This window comes from Schistocerca cancellata, unplaced genomic scaffold (genome assembly GCF_023864275.1).
Source record: "Schistocerca cancellata isolate TAMUIC-IGC-003103 unplaced genomic scaffold, iqSchCanc2.1 HiC_scaffold_1131, whole genome shotgun sequence".
NCBI lineage: Eukaryota > Metazoa > Arthropoda > Insecta > Orthoptera > Acrididae > Schistocerca > Schistocerca cancellata.
Genome location: NW_026047130.1, coordinates 1,761,286 through 1,780,170, shown reverse-complemented (window position 1 = coordinate 1,780,170; position 18,885 = coordinate 1,761,286).

The following is an 18,885-nucleotide window of genomic DNA, read 5'->3' as shown; positions in this document are numbered from 1 at the left end:
CCCATGGAGACAAGTGGGCTGGAAGACGATGTATTGAATCGGGACGCAATTTGAGTGATCCATCGTCATTAGGTGGCCCTGAATGTTACAATTCACTATCAGTTTTTCGTCCGATTCGGAAATCTTTGACTCACAGCAGAACGGCCATAAGGTGCCCGAGGCAGCAATAGACCCATGGAGACAAGTCTGCTGGAGGACGATGTATTGAATCGGGACGAAATTTGAGTGATCCATCGTCATTAGGTGACCCTGAACGTTACAATTCACTGTCAGTTTTTCGTCCCATTCGATAATCTAGACTCACAGCATAACGGCCATAAGGTGCCCGAGGCAGCAATAGACCCATGGAGACAAGTCGGCTGGAGGACGATGTATTGAATCGGGACGCAGTTTGAGTGTTCCATCGTCATTAGATGGCCCAAAATGTTACAATTAACTATCAGTTTTTCGTCAGATTCGAAAATCTTTGACTCACAGCAGAACGGCCATTGGGTGCCCGAGGCAGCAATAGACCCATGGAGACAAGTCTGCTGGAGGACGATGTATTGAATCGGGACGCAATTTGAGTGATCCATCGTCATTAGGTGGCCCTGAACGTTACAATTCACTATCAGTTTTTCGTCCGATTCGAAAATCTTTGACTCACAGCAGAACGGCCATAAGGTGCCCGAGGCAGCAATAGACCCATGGAGACAAGTCTGCTGGAGGACGATGTATTGAATCGGGACGCAAATTGAGTGTTCCATTGTCATTAGGAGGCCCTGAACGTTACAATTCACTATCAGTTTTTCGTCCGATTCGAAAATCTTTGACTCACAGCAGAACGGCCATAAGGTGCCCGAGGCAGCAATAGACCCATGGAGACAAGTCTGCTGGAGGACGATGTATTGAATCGGGTTCGCAATTTGAGTGATCCATCGTCATTAGGTGGCCCTGAAAGTTACAATTCACTATCAGTTTTTCGTCCGATTCGAAAATCTTTGACTCACTGCAGAACGGCCATAAGGTGCCCGTGGCAGCAATAGACCCATGGGGACAAGTCTGCTGGAGGAGGATGTATTGAATCGGGACGCAATTTGAGTGATCCATCGTCATTAGGTGGCCCTGAACGTTACAATTCACTATCAGTTTTTCGTCCGATTCGAAAATCTTTGACTCACAGCAGAACGGCCATAAGGGCCCGAGGCAGCAATAGACCCATGGAGACAAGTCTGCTGGAGGACGATGTATTGAATCGGGACGCAATTTGAGTGTTCCATCGTCATTAGGAGGCCCTGAACGTTACAATTCACTATCAGTTTTTCGTCCGATTCGAAAATCTTTGACTCACAGCAGAACGGCCATAAGGTGCCCGAGGCAGCAATAGACCCATGGAGACAAGTCGGCTGGAAGACGATGTATTGAATCGGGACGCAATTTGAGTGATCCATCGTCATTAGGTGGCCCTGAAAGTTATAATTCACTATCAGTTTTTCGTCCGATTCGGAAATCTTTGACTCACAGCAGAACGGCCATAAGGTGCTCGAGGCAGCAATAGACCCATGGAGACAAGTCTGCTGGAGGACGATGTATTGAATCGGGACGCAATTTGAGTGATCCATCGTCATTAGGTGGCCCTGAACGTTACAATTCACTATCAGTTTTTCGTCCCATTCGATAATCTAGACTCACAGCATAACGGCCATAAGGTGCCCGAGGCAGCAATAGACCCATGGAGACAAGTCGGCTGGAGGACGATGTATTGAATCGGGACGCAATTTGAGTGTTCCATCGTCATTAGGTGGCCCTGAATGTTACAATTAACTATCAGTTTTTCGTCAGATTCGAAAATCTTTGACTCACAGCAGAACGGCCATCGGGTGCCCGAGGCAGCAATAGACCCATGGAGACAAGTCTCCCGGAGGACGATGTATTGAATCGGGACATAATTTGAGTGATCCATCGTCATTAGGTGGCCCTGGACGTTACAATTCACTATCAGTTTTTCGTCCGATTCGAAAATCTTTGACTCACAGCAGAATGGCCATAAGGTGCCCGAGGCAGCAATAGACCCATGGAGACAAGCCTGCTGGAGGACGATGTATTGAATCGGGACGCAAATTGAGTCTTCCATCGTCATTAGGAGGCCCTGAACGTTACAGTTCACTATCAGTTTTTCGTCAGATTCGAAAATCTTTGACTCACAGCAGAATGGCCATAAGGTGCCCGCGGCAGCAATAGACCCATGGAGACAAGTCTGCTGGAGGACGATGTATTGAATCGGGACGCAATTTGAGTGATCCATCGTCATTAGGTGGCCATGAACGTTACAATTCACTATCAGTTTTTCGTCCGATTCGAAAATCTTTGACTCACAGCAGAACGGCCATTGGGTGCCCGAGGCAGCAATAGACCCATGGAGACAAGTCTGCTGGAGGACGATGTATTGAATCGGGACGCAATTTGGGTGATCCATCGTTATTAGGTGGCCCTGAACGTTACAATTCACTATCAGTAATTTCGTCCGATTCGAAAATCTTTGACTCACAGCAGATCGGCCACAAGGTGCCCGAAGCAGCAATAGACCCATGGAGAAAAGTCTGCTGGAGGAGGATGTATTGAATCGGGACGCAATTTCAGTGATCCATCGTCATTAGGTGGCTCCGAACGTTACAATTCACTATCAGTTTTTCGTCCGATTCGAAAATCTTTGACTCACAGCAGAACGGCCATAAGGTGCCCGAGGCAGCAATAGACCCATGGAGACAAGTCTGCTGGAGGACGATGTATTGAATCGGGACGCAATTTGAGTGTTCCTTCGTCATTAGGAGGCCCTGAACGTTACAATTCACTATCAGTTTTTCGTCCGATTCGAAAATCTTTGACTCACAGCAGAACGGCCGTAAGGTGCCCGAGGCAGCAATAGACCCATGGAGACAAGTCTGCTGGAGGACGATGTATTGAATCGGGACGCAATTTGAGTGTTCCATCGTCATTAGGAAGCCCTGAACCTTACAATTCACTATCAGTTTTTCGTCCGATTCGAAAACCTTTGACTCACAGCAGAACGGCCATAAGGTGCCCGAGGCAGCAATAGACCAATGGAGACAAGTCGGCTGGAAGACGATGTATTGAATCGGGACGCAATTTGAGTGATCCATCGTCATTAGGTGGCCCTGAAAGTTACAATTCACTGTCAGTTTTTCGTCCGATTCGGAAATCATTGGCTCACAGCAGAACGGCCATAAGGTGCTCGAGGCAGCAATAGACCCATGGAGACAAGTCTGCTGGAGGACGATGTATTGAATCGGGACGCAATTTGAGTGATCAGTCGTCATTAGGTGGCCATGAACGTCACAATTCACTATCAGTTTTTCGTCCGATTCGAAAATCTTTGACTCACAGCAGAACGGCCATAAGGTGCCCGAGGCAGCAATAGACCCATGGAGACAAGTCGGCTGCAGGACGATGTATTGAATAGGGACGCAATTTGAGTGATCCATCGTCATTACGTGGCCCTGAATGTTACAATTCACTATCAGTTTTTCGTCAGATTCGAAAATCTTTGACTCACAGCAGAACGGCCATAAGGTGCCCGAGGCAGCAATAGACCCATGGAGACAAGTCTGCTGGAGGACGATGTATTGAATCGGGACGCAATTTGAGTGATCCATCGTCATTAGGAGCCCCTGAACGTTACAATTCACTATCAGTTTTTCGTCCGATTCGAAAGTCTTTGACTCACAGCAGAACGGCCATAAGGTGCCCGAGGCAGCAATAGACCCATGCAGACAAGTCTGCTGGAGGACGATGTATTGAATCGAGACGCAATTTGAGTGTTCCATCGTCATTAGGAGGCCCTGAACGTTACAATTCACTATCAGTTATTCGTCCGACTCGAAAATCTTTGACTCACAGCAGAACGGACATAAGGTGCCCGAGGCAGCAATAGACCCATGGAGACAAGTCTGCTGGAGGACGATGTATTGAATCGGGACGCAATTTGAGTGTTCCATCGTCATTAGGAGGCCCTGAACGTTACAATTCACTATCAGTTTTTCGTCCGATTCGAAAATCTTTGACTCACAGCAGAACGGCCATAAGCCGTCCGAGGTAGCAAAGACCCATGGAGACAAGTTGGCTGGAGGACGATGTTTTGAATCGGGACGCAATTTGAGTGATCCATCGTCATTAGGTAGCCCTGAACGTTACAATTCACTACCAGTTTTTCGTCCCATTCGATAATCTAGACTCACAGCAGAACGGCCATAAGGTACCCGAGGCAGCAATAGACCCATGGAGTCAAGTCGGCTGGAGGACGATGTATTGAATCGGGACGCAATTTGTGTGGTCCATCGTCATTAGGTGGCCCTGAATGTTACAATTAACTATCAGTTTTTCGTCCGATTCGAAAATCTTTGACTCACAGCAGAACGGCCATAAGGTGCCCGAGGCAGCAATAGACCCATGGAGACAAGTCTGCTGGAGGACGATGTATTGAATCGGGACGCAATTTGAGTGTTCCATCGTCATTAAGAGGCCCTGAACGTTACAATTCACTATCAGTTTTTCGTCCGATTCGAAAATCATTGACTCACAGCAGAACGGCCGTAAGGTGCCCGAGGCAGCAATAGACCCATGGAGACAAGTCGGCTGGAAGACGATGTATTGAATCGAGACGCAATTTGAGTGTTCCATCGTCATTAGGAGGCCCTGAACGTTACAATTCACTATCAGTTTTTCGTCCGATTCGAAAATCTTTGACTCACAGCAGAACGGATATAAGGTGCCCGAGGCAGCAATAGACCCATGGAGACAAGTCGGCTGGAAGACGATGTATTGAATCGGGACGCAATTTGAGTGATCCATCGTCATTACGTGGCCCTGAAAGTTACAATTCACTATCAGTTTTTCGTCCGATTCGGAAATCATTGACTCACAGCAGAACGGCCATAAGGTGCTCGAGGCAGCAATAGATCCAAGGAGACAAGTCTGCTGGAGGACGATGTATTGAATCGGGACGCAATTTGAGTGATCCATCGTCATTAGGTGGCCATGAACGTTACAATTCACTATCAGCTTTTAGTCCGATTCGAAAATCTTTGACTCACAACAGAATGGCCATAAGGTGCCCGAGGCAGCAATAGACCCATGGAGACAAGTCGGCTGGAGGACGATGTATTGAATCGGGACGCAATTTGAGTGATCCATCGTCATTACGTGGCCCTGAATGTTACAATTCACTATCAGTTTTTCGTCAGATTCAAAAATCTTTGACTCACAGCAGAACGGCCATAAGGTGCCCGAGGCAGCAATAGACCCATGGAGACGAGTCTGCTGGAGGACGATGTACTGAATCGGGACGCAATTTGAGTGATCCATCGTCATTAGGAGGCCCTGAACGTTACAATTCACTATCAGTTTTTCGTCCGATTCGAAAATCTTTGACTCACAGCAGAACGGACGTAAGGTGCCCGAGGCAGCAATAGACCCATGGAGACAAGTCTGCTGGAGGACGATGTATTGAATCGGGACGCAATTTGAGTGTTACATCGTCATTAGGAGGCCCTGAACGTTACAATTCACTATCAGTTTTTCGTCCGATTCGAAAATCTTTGACTCACAGCAGAACGGCCATAAGGTGCCCGAGGCAGCAATAGATCCATGGGGACAAGTCGGCTGGAAGACGATGTATTGAATCGGGACGCAATTTGAGTGTTCCATCGTCATTAGGAGGCCCTGAACGTTACAATTCACTATCAGTTTTTCGTCCGATTCAAAAATCTTTGACTCACAGCAGAACGGCCATAAGGTACCCGAGGCAGCAATAGATCCATGGAGACAAGTCGGCTGGAAGACGATGTATTGAATCGGGACGCAATTTGAGTGATCCATCGTCATTAGGTGGCCCTGAAAGTTACAATTCACTATCAGTTTTTCGTCCGATTCGGAAATCATTGACTCACAGCAGAACGGCCATAAGGTGCTCGAGGCAGCAATAGACCCATGGAGACAAGTCGGCTGCAGGACGATGTATTGAATAGGGACGCAATTTGAGTGATCCATCGTCATTACGTGGCCCTGAATGTTACAATTCACTATCAGTTTTTCGTCAGATTCGAAAATCTTTGACTCACAGCAGAACGGCCATAAGGTGCCCGAGGCAGCAATAGACCCATGGAGACAAGTCTGCTGGAGGACGATGTATTGAATCGGGACGCAATTTGAGTGATCCATCGTCATTAGGAGCCCCTGAACGTTACAATTCACTATCAGTTTTTCGTCCCATTCGATAATCTAGACTCACAGCATAACGGCCATAAGGTGCCCGAGGCAACAATAGACCCATGGAGACAAGTCGGCTGGAGGACGTTGTATTGAATCGGGACGCAATTTGAGTGTTCCATCGTCATTAGGTGGCCCTGAATGTTACAATTAACTATCAGTTTTTCGTCAGATTCGAAAATCTTTGACTCACAGCAGAACGGCCATCGGGTGCCCGAGGCAGCAATAGACCCATGGAGACAAGTCTCCCGGAGGACGATGTATTGAATCGGGACATAATTTGAGTGATCCATCGTCATTAGGTGGCCCTGGACGTTACAATTCACTATCAGTTTTTCGTCCGATTCGAAAATCTTTGACTCACAGCAGAACGGCCATAAGGTGCCCGAGGCAGCAATAGACCCATGGAGACAAGCCTGCTGGAGGACGATGTATTGAATCGGGACGCAAATTGAGTCTTCCATCGTCATTAGGAGGCCCTGAACGTTACAGTTCACTATCAGTTTTTCGTCAGATTCGAAAATCTTTGACTCACAGCAGAATGGCCATAAGGTGCCCGCGGCAGCAATAGACCCATGGAGACAAGTCTGCTGGAGGACGATGTATTGAATCGGGAAGCAATTTGAGTGATCCATCGTCATTAGGTGGCCATGAACGTTACAATTCACTATCAGTTTTTCGTCCGATTCGAAAATCTTTGACTCACAGCAGAACGGCCATTGGGTGCCCGAGGCAGCAATAGACCCATGGAGACAAGTCTGCTGGAGGACGATGTATTGAATCGGGACGCAATTTGGGTGATCCATCGTTATTAGGTGGCCCTGAACGTTACAATTCACTATCAGTAATTTCGTCCGATTCGAAAATCTTTGACTCACAGCAGATCGGCCACAAGGTGCCCGAAGCAGCAATAGACCCATGGAGAAAAGTCTGCTGGAGGAGGATGTATTGAATCGGGACGCAATTTCAGTGATCCATCGTCATTAGGTGGCTCCGAACGTTACAATTCACTATCAGTTTTTCGTCCGATTCGAAAATCTTTGACTCACAGCAGAACGGCCATAAGGTGCCCGAGGCAGCAATAGACCCATGGAGACAAGTCTGCTGGAGGACGATGTATTGAATCGGGACGCAATTTGAGTGTTCCTTCGTCATTAGGAGGCCCTGAACGTTACAATTCACTATCAGTTTTTCGTCCGATTCGAAAATCTTTGACTCACAGCAGAACGGCCGTAAGGTGCCCGAGGCAGCAATAGACCCATGGAGACAAGCCTGCTGGAGGACGATGTATTGAATCGGGACGCAAATTGAGTCTTCCATCGTCATTAGGAGGCCCTGAACGTTACAGTTCACTATCAGTTTTTCGTCAGATTCGAAAATCTTTGACTCACAGCAGAATGGCCATAAGGTGCCCGCGGCAGCAATAGACCCATGGAGACAAGTCTGCTGGAGGACGATGTATTGAATCGGGAAGCAATTTGAGTGATCCATCGTCATTAGGTGGCCATGAACGTTACAATTCACTATCAGTTTTTCGTCCGATTCGAAAATCTTTGACTCACAGCAGAACGGCCATTGGGTGCCCGAGGCAGCAATAGACCCATGGAGACAAGTCTGCTGGAGGACGATGTATTGAATCGGGACGCAATTTGGGTGATCCATCGTTATTAGGTGGCCCTGAACGTTACAATTCACTATCAGTAATTTCGTCCGATTCGAAAATCTTTGACTCACAGCAGATCGGCCACAAGGTGCCCGAAGCAGCAATAGACCCATGGAGAAAAGTCTGCTGGAGGAGGATGTATTGAATCGGGACGCAATTTCAGTGATCCATCGTCATTAGGTGGCTCCGAACGTTACAATTCACTATCAGTTTTTCGTCCGATTCGAAAATCTTTGACTCACAGCAGAACGGCCATAAGGTGCCCGAGGCAGCAATAGACCCATGGAGACAAGTCTGCTGGAGGACGATGTATTGAATCGGGACGCAATTTGAGTGTTCCTTCGTCATTAGGAGGCCCTGAACGTTACAATTCACTATCAGTTTTTCGTCCGATTCGAAAATCTTTGACTCACAGCAGAACGGCCGTAAGGTGCCCGAGGCAGCAATAGACCCATGGAGACAAGTCTGCTGGAGGACGATGTATTGAATCGGGACGCAATTTGAGTGTTCCATCGTCATTAGGAAGCCCTGAACCTTACAATTCACTATCAGTTTTTCGTCCGATTCGAAAACCTTTGACTCACAGCAGAACGGCCATAAGGTGCCCGAGGCAGCAATAGACCAATGGAGACAAGTCGGCTGGAAGACGATGTATTGAATCGGGACGCAATTTGAGTGATCCATCGTCATTAGGTGGCCCTGAAAGTTACAATTCACTGTCAGTTTTTCGTCCGATTCGGAAATCATTGGCTCACAGCAGAACGGCCATAAGGTGCTCGAGGCAGCAATAGACCCATGGAGACAAGTCTGCTGGAGGACGATGTATTGAATCGGGACGCAATTTGAGTGATCAGTCGTCATTAGGTGGCCATGAACGTCACAATTCACTATCAGTTTTTCGTCCGATTCGAAAATCTTTGACTCACAGCAGAACGGCCATAAGGTGCCCGAGGCAGCAATAGACCCATGGAGACAAGTCGGCTGCAGGACGATGTATTGAATAGGGACGCAATTTGAGTGATCCATCGTCATTACGTGGCCCTGAATGTTACAATTCACTATCAGTTTTTCGTCAGATTCGAAAATCTTTGACTCACAGCAGAACGGCCATAAGGTGCCCGAGGCAGCAATAGACCCATGGAGACAAGTCTGCTGGAGGACGATGTATTGAATCGGGACGCAATTTGAGTGATCCATCGTCATTAGGAGCCCCTGAACGTTACAATTCACTATCAGTTTTTCGTCCGATTCGAAAGTCTTTGACTCACAGCAGAACGGCCATAAGGTGCCCGAGGCAGCAATAGACCCATGCAGACAAGTCTGCTGGAGGACGATGTATTGAATCGAGACGCAATTTGAGTGTTCCATCGTCATTAGGAGGCCCTGAAGGTTACAATTCACTATCAGTTATTCGTCCGACTCGAAAATCTTTGACTCACAGCAGAACGGACATAAGGTGCCCGAGGCAGCAATAGACCCATGGAGACAAGTCTGCTGGAGGACGATGTATTGAATCGGGACGCAATTTGAGTGTTCCATCGTCATTAGGAGGCCCTGAACGTTACAATTCACTATCAGTTTTTCGTCCGATTCGAAAATCTTTGACTCACAGCAGAACGGCCATAAGCCGTCCGAGGTAGCAAAGACCCATGGAGACAAGTTGGCTGGAGGACGATGTTTTGAATCGGGACGCAATTTGAGTGATCCATCGTCATTAGGTAGCCCTGAACGTTACAATTCACTACCAGTTTTTCGTCCCATTCGATAATCTAGACTCACAGCAGAACGGCCATAAGGTACCCGAGGCAGCAATAGACCCATGGAGTCAAGTCGGCTGGAGGACGATGTATTGAATCGGGACGCAATTTGTGTGGTCCATCGTCATTAGGTGGCCCTGAATGTTACAATTAACTATCAGTTTTTCGTCCGATTCGAAAATCTTTGACTCACAGCAGAACGGCCATAAGGTGCCCGAGGCAGCAATAGACCCATGGAGACAAGTCTGCTGGAGGACGATGTATTGAATCGGGACGCAATTTGAGTGTTCCATCGTCATTAAGAGGCCCTGAACGTTACAATTCACTATCAGTTTTTCGTCCGATTCGAAAATCATTGACTCACAGCAGAACGGCCGTAAGGTGCCCGAGGCAGCAATAGACCCATGGAGACAAGTCGGCTGGAAGACGATGTATTGAATCGAGACGAAATTTGAGTGTTCCATCGTCATTAGGAGGCCCTGAACGTTACAATTCACTATCAGTTTTTCGTCCGATTCGAAAATCTTTGACTCACAGCAGAACGGATATAAGGTGCCCGAGGCAGCAATAGACCCATGGAGACAAGTCGGCTGGAAGACGATGTATTGAATCGGGACGCAATTTGAGTGATCCATCGTCATTACGTGGCCCTGAAAGTTACAATTCACTATCAGTTTTTCGTCCGATTCGGAAATCATTGACTCACAGCAGAACGGCCATAAGGTGCTCGAGGCAGCAATAGATCCAAGGAGACAAGTCTGCTGGAGGACGATGTATTGAATCGGGACGCAATTTGAGTGATCCATCGTCATTAGGTGGCCATGAACGTTACAATTCACTATCAGCTTTTAGTCCGATTCGAAAATCTTTGACTCACAACAGAATGGCCATAAGGTGCCCGAGGCAGCAATAGACCCATGGAGACAAGTCGGCTGGAGGACGATGTATTGAATCGGGACGCAATTTGAGTGATCCATCGTCATTACGTGGCCCTGAATGTTACAATTCACTATCAGTTTTTCGTCAGATTCAAAAATCTTTGACTCACAGCAGAACGGCCATAAGGTGCCCGAGGCAGCAATAGACCCATGGAGACGAGTCTGCTGGAGGACGATGTACTGAATCGGGACGCAATTTGAGTGATCCATCGTCATTAGGAGGCCCTGAACGTTACAATTCACTATCAGTTTTTCGTCCGATTCGAAAATCTTTGACTCACAGCAGAACGGACGTAAGGTGCCCGAGGCAGCAATAGACCCATGGAGACAAGTCTGCTGGAGGACGATGTATTGAATCGGGACGCAATTTGAGTGTTACATCGTCATTAGGAGGCCCTGAACGTTACAATTCACTATCAGTTTTTCGTCCGATTCGAAAATCTTTGACTCACAGCAGAACGGCCATAAGGTGCCCGAGGCAGCAATAGATCCATGGGGACAAGTCGGCTGGAAGACGATGTATTGAATCGGGACGCAATTTGAGTGTTCCATCGTCATTAGGAGGCCCTGAACGTTACAATTCACTATCAGTTTTTCGTCCGATTCGAAAATCTTTGACTCACAGCAGAACGGCCATAAGGTACCCGAGGCAGCAATAGATCCATGGAGACAAGTCGGCTGGAAGACGATGTATTGAATCGGGACGCAATTTGAGTGATCCATCGTCATTAGGTGGCCCTGAAAGTTACAATTCACTATCAGTTTTTCGTCCGATTCGGAAATCATTGACTCACAGCAGAACGGCCATAAGGTGCTCGAGGCAGCAATAGACCCATGGAGACAAGTCGGCTGCAGGACGATGTATTGAATAGGGACGCAATTTGAGTGATCCATCGTCATTACGTGGCCCTGAATGTTACAATTCACTATCAGTTTTTCGTCAGATTCGAAAATCTTTGACTCACAGCAGAACGGCCATAAGGTGCCCGAGGCAGCAATAGACCCATGGAGACAAGTCTGCTGGAGGACGATGTATTGAATCGGGACGCAATTTGAGTGATCCATCGTCATTAGGAGCCCCTGAACGTTACAATTCACTATCAGTTTTTCGTCCGATTCGAAAGTCTTTGACTCACAGCAGAACGGCCATAAGGTGCCCGAGGCAGCAATAGACCCATGCAGACAAGTCTGCTGGAGGACGATGTATTGAATCGAGACGCAATTTGAGTGTTACATCGTCATTAGGAGGCCCTGAACGTTACAATGCACTATCAGTTATTCGTCCGACTCGAAAATCTTTGACTCACAGCAGAACGGACATAAGGTGCCCGAGGCAGCAATAGACCCATGGAGACAAGTCTGCTGGAGGACGATGTATTGAATCGGGACGCAATTTGAGTGTTCCATCGTCATTAGGAGGCCCTGAACGTTACAATTCACTATCAGTTTTTCGTCCGATTCGAAAATCTTTGACTCACAGCAGAACGGCCATAAGCCGTCCGAGGTAGCAAAGACCCATGGAGACAAGTTGGCTGGAGGACGATGTTTTGAATCGGGACGCAATTTGAGTGATCCATCGTCATTAGGTAGCCCTGAACGTTACAATTCACTACCAGTTTTTCGTCCCATTCGATAATCTAGACTCACAGCAGAACGGCCATAAGGTACCCGAGGCAGCAATAGACCCATGGAGTCAAGTCGGCTGGAGGACGATGTATTGAATCGGGACGCAATTTGTGTGGTCCATCGTCATTAGGTGGCCCTGAATGTTACAATTAACTATCAGTTTTTCGTCCGATTCGAAAATCTTTGACTCACAGCAGAACGGCCATAAGGTGCCCGAGGCAGCAATAGACCCATGGAGACAAGTCTGCTGGAGGACGATGTATTGAATCGGGACGCAATTTGAGTGTTCCATCGTCATTAAGAGGCCCTGAACGTTACAATTCACTATCAGTTTTTCGTCCGATTCGAAAATCATTGACTCACAGCAGAACGGCCGTAAGGTGCCCGAGGCAGCAATAGACCCATGGAGACAAGTCGGCTGGAAGACGATGTATTGAATCGAGACGCAATTTGAGTGTTCCATCGTCATTAGGAGGCCCTGAACGTTACAATTCACTATCAGTTTTTCGTCCGATTCGAAAATCTTTGACTCACAGCAGAACGGATATAAGGTGCCCGAGGCAGCAATAGACCCATGGAGACAAGTCGGCTGGAAGACGATGTATTGAATCGGGACGCAATTTGAGTGATCCATCGTCATTACGTGGCCCTGAAAGTTACAATTCACTATCAGTTTTTCGTCCGATTCGGAAATCATTGACTCACAGCAGAACGGCCATAAGGTGCTCGAGGCAGCAATAGATCCAAGGAGACAAGTCTGCTGGAGGACGATGTATTGAATCGGGACGCAATTTGAGTGATCCATCGTCATTAGGTGGCCATGAACGTTACAATTCACTATCAGCTTTTAGTCCGATTCGAAAATCTTTGACTCACAACAGAATGGCCATAAGGTGCCCGAGGCAGCAATAGACCCATGGAGACAAGTCGGCTGGAGGACGATGTATTGAATCGGGACGCAATTTGAGTGATCCATCGTCATTACGTGGCCCTGAATGTTACAATTCACTATCAGTTTTTCGTCAGATTCAAAAATCTTTGACTCACAGCAGAACGGCCATAAGGTGCCCGAGGCAGCAATAGATCCATGGGGACAAGTCGGCTGGAAGACGATGTATTGAATCGGGACGCAATTTGAGTGTTCCATCGTCATTAGGAGGCCCTGAACGTTACAATTCACTATCAGTTTTTCGTCCGATTCGAAAATCTTTGACTCACAGCAGAACGGCCATAAGGTACCCGAGGCAGCAATAGATCCATGGAGACAAGTCGGCTGGAAGACGATGTATTGAATCGGGACGCAATTTGAGTGATCCATCGTCATTAGGTGGCCCTGAAAGTTACAATTCACTATCAGTTTTTCGTCCGATTCGGAAATCATTGACTCACAGCAGAACGGCCATAAGGTGCTCGAGGCAGCAATAGACCCATGGAGACAAGTCTGCTGGAGGACGATGTATTGAATCGGGACGCAATTTGAGTGATCCATCGTCATTAGGTGGCCATGAACGTCACAATTCACTATCAGTTTTTCGTCCGATTCGAAAATCTTTGACTCACAACAGAACGGCCATAAGGTGCCCGAGGCAGCAATAGACCCATGGAGACAAGTCTGCTGGAGGGCGATGTATTGAATCGGGACGCAATTTGAGTGTTCCATCGTCATTAGGAGGCCCTGAATGTTACAATTCACTATCAGTTTTTCGTCCGATTCGAAAATCTTTGACTCACAGCAGAACGGCCATAAGGTGCCCGAGGCAGCAATAGACCCATGGAGACAAGTCGGCTGGAGGACGATGTATTGAATCGGGACGCAATTTGAGTGTTACATCGTCATTAGGAGGCCCTGAACGTTACAATTCACTATCAGTTTTTCGTCCGATTCGAAAATCTTTGACTCACAGCAGAACGGCCATAAGGTGCCCGAGGCAGCAATAGACCCATGGAGACAAGTCGGCTGCAGGACGATGTATTGAATAGGGACGCAATTTGAGTGATCCATCGTCATCACGTGGCCCTGAATGTTACAATTCACTATCAGTTTTTCGTCAGATTCGAAAATCTTTGACTCACAGCAGAACGGCCATAAGGTGCCCGAGGCAGCAATAGACCCATGGAGACAAGTCTGCTGGAGGACGATGTATTGAATCGGGACGCAATTTGAGTGATCCATCGTCATTAGGAGGCCTTGAACGTTACAATTCACTATCAGTTTTTCGTCCGATTCGAAAGTCTTTGACTCACAGCCGAACGGCCATAAGGTGCCCGAGGCAGCATTAGACCCATGCAGACAAGTCTGCTGGAGGACGATGTATTGAATCGAGACGCAATTTGAGTGTTCCATCGTCATTAGGAGGCCCTGAATGTTACAATTCACTATCAGTTTTTCGTCCGATTCGAAAATCTTTGACTCACAGCCGAACGGCCGTAAGGTGCCCGAGGCAGCAATAGACCCATGGAGACAAGTCTGCTGGAGGACGATGTATTGAATCGGGACGCAATTTGAGTGTTCCATCGTCATTAGGAGGCCCTGAACGTTACAATTCACTATCAGTTTTTCGTCCGATTCGAAAATCTTTGACTCACAGCAGAACGGCCATAAGGTGCCCGAGGCAGCAATAGACCCATGGAGACAAGTCTGCTGGAGGACGATGTATTGAATCGGGACGCAATTTGAGTGTTCCATCGTCATTAGGAGGCCCTGAACGTTACAATTCACTATCAGTTTTTCGTCCGATTCGAAAATCTTCGACTCACAGCAGAACGGCCGTAAGGTGCCCGAGGCAGCAATAGACCCATGGAGACAAGTCGGCTGGAGGACGATGTATTGAATCGGGACGCAATTTGAGTGATCCATCGTCATTACGTGGCCCTGAATGTTACAATTCACTATCAGTTTTTCGTCAGATTCAAAAATCTTTGACTCACAACAGAACGGCCATAAGGTGCCCGAGGCAGCAATAGACCCATGGAGACAAGTCTGCTGGAGGACGATGTATTGAATCGGGACGCAATTTGAGTGATCCATCGTCATTAGGAGGCCCTGAACGTTACAATTCACTATCAGTTTTTCGTCCGATTCGAAAATCTTTGACTCACAGCAGAACGGACATAAGGTGCCCGAGGCAGCAATAGACCCATGGAGACAAGTCTGCTGGAGGACGATGTAATGAATCGGGACGCAATTTGAGTGTTCCATCGTCATTAGGAGGCGCTGAACGTTACAATTCACTATCAGTTTTTCGTCCGATTCGAAAATCTTTGACTCACAGCAGAACGGCCATAAGGTGCCCGAGGCAGCAATAGATCCATGGAGACAAGTCGGCTGCAAGACGATGTATTGAATCGGGACGCAATTTGAGTGATCCATCGTCATTAGGTGGCCCTGAAAGTTACAATTCACTATCAGTTTTTCGTCCGATTCGGAAATCATTGACTCACAGCAGAACGGCCATAAGGTGCTCGAGGCAGCAATAGACCCATGGAGACAAGTCTGCTGGAGGACGATGTATTGAATCGGGACGCAATTTGAGTGATCCATCGTCATTAGGTGGCCATGAACGTCACAATTCACTATCAGTTTTTCGTCCGATTCGAAAATCTTTGACTCACAACAGAACGGCCATAAGGTGCCCGAGGCAGCAATAGACCCATGGAGACAAGTCTGCCGGAGGACGATGTATTGAATCGGGACGCAATTTGAGTGTTCCATCGTCATTAGGATGCCCTGAATGTTACAATTCACTATCAGTTTTTCGTCCGATTCTAAAATCTTTGACTCACAGCAGAACGGCCATAAGGTGCCCGAGGCAGCAATAGACCCATGGAGACAAGTCTGCTGGAGGACGATGTATTGAATCGGGACGCAATTTGAGTGTTACATCGTCATTAGGAGGCCCTGAACGTTACAATTCACTATCAGTTTTTCGTCCGATTCGAAAATCTTTGACTCACAGCAGAACGGCCATAAGGTGCCCGAGGCAGCAATAGACCCATGGAGACAAGTCGGCTGCAGGACGATGTATTGAATAGGGACGCAATTTGAGTGATCCATCGTCATCACGTGGCCCTGAATGTTACAATTCACTATCAGTTTTTCGTCAGATTCGAAAATCTTTGACTCATAGCAGAACGGCCATAAGGTGCCCGAGGCAGCAATAGACCCATGGAGACAAGTCTGCTGGAGGACGATGTATTGAATCGGGACGCAATTTGAGTGATCCATCGTCATTAGGAGGCCCTGAACGTTACAATTCACTATCAGTTTTTCGTCCGATTCGAAAGTCTTTGACTCACAGCAGAACGGCCATAAGGTGCCCGAGGCAGCAATAGACCCATGCAGACAAGTCTGCTGGAGGACGATGTATTGAATCGAGACGCAATTTGAGTGTTCCATCGTCATTAGGAGGCCCTGAACGTTACAATTCACTATCAGTTTTTCGTCCGATTCGAAAATCTTTGACTCACAGCAGAACGGACATAAGTTGCCCGAGGCAGCAATAGACCCATGGAGACAAGTCTGCTGGAGGACGATGTATTGAATCGGGACGCAATTTGAGTGTTCCATCGTCATTAGGAGGCCCTGAACGTTACAATTCACTATCAGTTTTTCGTCCGATTCGAAAATCTTTGACTCACAGCAGAACGGCCATAAGCCGTCCGAGGTAGCAATAGACCCATGGAGACAAGTTGGCTAGAGGACGATGTAATGAATCGGGACGCAATTTGAGTGATCCATCGTCATTAGGTGGCCCTGAACGTTACAATTCACTATCAGTTTTTCGTCCCATTCGATAATCTAGACTCACAGCAGAACGGCCATAAGGTGCCCGAGGCAGCAATAGACCCATGGAGACAAGTCTGCTGGAGGACGATGTATTGAATCGGGACGCAATTTGAGTGTTCCATCGTCATTAGGAGGCCCTGAACGTTACAATTCACTATCAGTTTTTCGTCCGATTCGAAAATCTTTGACTCACAGCAGAACGGCCATTAGGTGCCCGAGGCAGCAATAGACCCATGGCGACAAGTCGGCTGGAAGACGATGTATTGAATCGGGACGCAATTTGAGTGTTGCATCGTCATTAGGAGGCCCTGAATGTTACAATTCACTATCAGTTTTTCGTCCGATTCGAAAATCTTTGACTCACAGCAGAACGGCCATGAGGTGCCCGAGGCAGCAATAGACCCATGGAGACAAGTCTGCTGGAGGACGATGTATTGAAACGGGACGCAATTTGAGTGTTCCATCGTCATTAGGAGGCCCTGAACGTTACAATTCACTATCAGTTTTTCGTCCGATTCGAAAATCTTTGACTCACAGCAGAATGGCCATATGGTGCCCGAGGCAGCAATAGACCCATGGAGACAAGTCGGCTGCAGGACGATGTATTGAATCGGGACGCAATTTGAGTGATCCATCGTCATTACGTGGCCCTGAATGTTACAATTCACTATCAGTTTTTCGTCAGATTCGAAAATCTTTGACTCACAGCCGAACGGCCATAAGGTGCCCGAGGCAGCAATAGACCCATGGAGACAAGTCGGCTGGAAGACGATGTATTGAATCGGGACGCAATTTGAGTGATCCATCGTCATTATGTGGCCCTGAAAGTTACAATTCACTATCAGTTTTTCGTCCGATTCGAAAATCTTTGACTCTCAGCAGAACGGCAATAAGGTGCCCGAGGCAGCAATAGACCGATGGAGACGAGTCTGCTGGAGGACGATGTATTGAATCGGGACGCAATTTGAGTGATCCATCGTCATTAGGTGGCCATGAACGTTACAATTCACTATCAGTTTTTCGTCCCATTCGATAATTTACACTCACAGCATAACGGACATGGAGACAAGTCGGCTGGAGGACGATGTATTGAATCGGGACACAATTTGAGTGTTCCATCGTCATTAGGAGGCCCTGAACGTTACAATTCACTATCAGTTTTTCGTCCGATTCGAAAATCTTTGAGTCACAGCAGAACGGCCAGAAGGTGCCCGAGGCAGCAATAGACCCATGGAGACAAGTCTGCTGGAGGACGATGTATTGAATCGGGACGCAATTTGAGTGATCCATCGTCAGTAGGTGGCCCTGAACGTTACAATTCACTATCAGTTTTTCGTCCGATTCAAAAATCTTTGACTCACAGCAGAACGGCCATAAAGGTGCCCGAGGCAGCAATAGACCCATGAAGCCAAGTCTGCTGGAGGACGATGTATTGAATCGGGACGCAATTTGAGTGATCCATCGTCATTAGGTGGCCCTGAACGTTACAAATCACTACCCGTTTTTCGTCCGATTCGAAAATCTTGGACTCACAGCAGAACGGCCATAAGGTGCCCGAGGCAGCAATAGACCCATGGAGACAAGTCGGCTGGAGGAGGATGTATTGAATCGGGACGCAATTTGAGTGATCCATCGTCATTACGTGGCCCTGAATGTTACAATTCACTATCAGTTTTTCGTCAGATTCGAAAATCTTTGACTCACAGCAGAACGGCCATAAGGTGCCCGAGGCAGCAATAGACCCATTGAGACAAGTCTGCTGGAGGACGATGTATTGAATCGGGACGCAATTTGAGTGATCCATCGTCATTACGTGGCCCTGATCGTTACAATTCACTATCAGTTTTTCGT